Here is a 3,537-nt window from a genome sequence, read left to right as displayed (position 1 = left end):
CAGAACAGGTTCAGCCACTCACCACTGATAAAATCCAGTAGTGAAACAAGAATTTATTTCAGCAAGGCCAACATTAGGAAGACAGAGGACTAATGGCCCAAAGCCTGTCTCCAAAGTGCTGAAAATACTTCTAGGTTTATATAGGGAAAATATGGGATCCAGGTTGGTGGGTATGTTTAGCCGAGCAGTAAAGATAAGGCCAATCATTGCTGTGGGGACAATCATGCAGGGTCTGGCCAGCTAGCGTCAGGGCAGCCATTATTGTTTAAGGGGGTGGTTTCAGTTCCCATAATGGGATGCTTTGCCTGCCAGGTCTTTTGCCTGAGTTAAGAGATAGGTTGGAAAAAAGAACTTAATTCATTAGAAAGTACAGACCAAAGTCAAACTGGAGGTAAGTCAAGTCCTGTGTCAATATAGTATGTCTCTATGTTTCCCATCTCTTCTTCTTCATCCTATCTACTATATTGTCTTGGTAGAAATCTCACAATCCTGCCAAGTGGTGTCCATATAAATTTGTGCTTTCCTCTATTGGTGTTTGGCAGTCCTCTCTCCCCTCCAAGGCCCTCTGTGATTCCTGCCAAACCTCCACCTCTCCAAATCGCCCCATTAAACCTCAACCCTTCTCATTCCTAGCAGGTATTTTTGCCTTTCTTTGAGAAAACTAGGCCATGACTCTTTTTCCTCTCTTCATATTTCCATCTACAAACTCCCAAATTCCCATAAATCCCTACCAACTCTTCTCCCAGTCAAAGGATGAGACATGCCTCTGTCAGTAGAAGACCAACTCAACCATTACTGTCCTTTACTCTACCCTTCCTTCCCCCACTCCAGAACTTTGTCCCTTCAATCATCTGATATCTCAATATTTTGCTATTTCCATTACATTCATTGGCTTTTTACCTTCAAGACTTTCTTATCCATCCAGACCTATACCCTGAGCTTTAGAATCATGTCCACCAAGCTGAACTTCCATGAGTAAATATATCATATGTCTTTTGTTCAGGGTTAAATTTCTAGCACCTAGGACAGTACTCACTGGTAGTACTAAATATTTGCTTACTAAATACTTTCTGGTTGAATGAATGCTCAACTGCCTATCTGTTTCTCACCTAGATATCCATAGAACTCTCAAAAGAGCTCTTCATCTACCCCACTGGTAGCTTCTCGAATTTGTCATTTCCCAAGTCTGGTAGAGAAGCCGCCATGATTTGATGGACTTAAGAGACCCTGAAAAGAAGGACAGTAGATGTCTCATGTATAGCTTATATGAACTGGGGTTTTCCCTTCCCTTCCCCTGTATGCTTCATCTGAGAACCATAAAACAGGAGGCATCTTGGTGGCTCAGTCAGTTAAGCATCTGACTCTTGGTTTCAGCTTAGGTCATGATCTCATGGTTGTGTGATCAAGACCAGCATCAGGCTCTGTGCTCAGAAGAGACATCTGGAAATATATAAGTCAGGACAAATTATGGAGGCCTTAAATGTCATGCCATATGTCTGAACTCTCAAATGGGCTTGGGGAATTACTGAATATCTTTAGTATCTTTAAGAAATGAAGTGACATAATTGAACCTGAGGTGTAGGAAAAATCATCCTAGTATTAGCATGAAGGGTAGAGGAAAAGGTATAAGACTGTAGGCACAGACTTACCTTGGGACCATTTCTACATTTGAGGTAGGAAGAACTCAACATGTACAATGGGGAAGGAGAAAAGGACACACACACACACAAAAAAAAAATCAGCTGACTCAAAAAAGTGCTGTAAAATAATAGCAAACCCTTCTACAGAGCTTATTTAGCACCAGCTGAAGTTCTAAGTGCTTCCCATATATTAACCCATTATCTCCACTTAGCAGATGAGAAACTGAGCTGTGAGAGGTCAAGTAGTTTGTCTAAACTTATAAAGCTAGTAAGCCACACAGAATCAGATTTGAAACCAGGCAGGCCAACTCTGGCATTTGCACTCTTAACCATTTCTTGGCAAGGAAGGGAACGAAGATCCTTGGGTTTCTAGCTCATATAGCTGAAGACTACAGACTGAGATAAAAGTATGTTCGGTATTAGTAAAAGATAGGGTGGGACTAATGGAGGCCAGGGAAAGGAGTAATGAATTTTATTTTAGATCTGCTGATTTCAAGTGAACATGAGTGACATGTGCAAATGTCTGTTACCTGGGCTTTTGCAACCGGAGAAAGTAAAGTCTCCCTTCCTGCCATTTTTTGGAGCTGGCATTATGTGTTAGAGCTAATATCTTAATGATGTCCTGATTTTTAATGCTATCTGATTCTAAAGATTTTCCCTACAATTTCTATCTGTAATAATAGTCTACTTTGTCAATAGACAATACTCACAAACCCTGAAAACTTCCCATAATTTATTAAACTAGGATGATTAATTATTCTGCTGAATTATTTCCAGATAAGATTGTTCCAACTTAATTCTTCCTTCCAATATGAAACAAGAAAGTATCTGATGTCTGGTCAGTTCACCAGGGCTTCAGTTGGGTACATTCCAAATGGCATGGAAATAAGATAGCCCACAGAGCAATATTATTTTTACTGTGATATTTTATACACAATTAATTAGAACAGAGGTATAGAAAAGTACCCTACAGAGGTTAACATCACCCTCAAATGGGTGAGGTAGGCCAGATCCTGAGTGATTTCATTGACATGTCTAATTAACATATCTAAAGTGAAAAGTGTGTCCCTTTCATGGGTAGTTGCTCAGCTATGAAACATTGAGAAACAGAGAGGTCAGGGAGGGAATTTTTGTTAGTTCCCTCCAGGGACTGTTATGAAAAGAATATTATGGTCTTACTGGCAAGATGAATGCAATGCAATAAACTGTCAGCCTAATTTCATTAAATACTCTAATACGTATGCCCTTTGTTCTTATTCCAGTGACTAAATAACCTTATCATTGTTTCCAACAAAGAACCTGCCTCTAGGGCAAAAATTTTCTCAATTACTAACATAAGTAATGGTTCCAGCATGTGAGATAAGACATAGCTACAACTCCCCACAGAAAACTCCTGTGTGGACATAGATGGGAAATTCCTAGCTCCTATACCATAGAGGGAGATAAAGGAAGAATTGCCTCAGTGTTGGCATAGCATGAATTTCAAGATCTAGAATAGAGCCATAAGGCCAAGAGATAAGACAGGCCAAGTGGAGAATCATTACCTGATGTGGTTGTAGAAGTTGTTTTTTTAGTTGCTAATATGACTAAGAATAGAAAGACCTCGGTTCTATACTCCTCCAACCTGGCAAATACCTTACTCCACATGGATTAGCAGGACTACCAAACATGCCTCCCTGAGAAAATGGAAGGCAGGGCACCTGGGTGGTTTAGTCAGTTAAGCATCTGCCTTTGGCTCAGGTCATGATCCCAGGGTCCTGGGGATTTAGCCCGTGGGGCTCCCAGCTCAGTGGGGAGTCTTCTTCTCCCTCTCCCTCTGCTCTGCTCATTCTCTCTCTCTTAAAAAAAATTGAAAGAAAGAAAGGAAGAGAAAGAAACGAAAGAAAGGAAGAAAGAA

The sequence above is a fragment of the Enhydra lutris genome, unplaced genomic scaffold (assembly GCF_002288905.1).
Source record: "Enhydra lutris kenyoni isolate GAN:26980312 unplaced genomic scaffold, ASM228890v2 scaffoldscaffold5, whole genome shotgun sequence".
Taxonomy (NCBI): domain Eukaryota; kingdom Metazoa; phylum Chordata; class Mammalia; order Carnivora; family Mustelidae; genus Enhydra; species Enhydra lutris.
The sequence above is the reverse complement of the archived record's forward strand: the minus strand, read 5'-3'. Positions refer to the sequence as shown.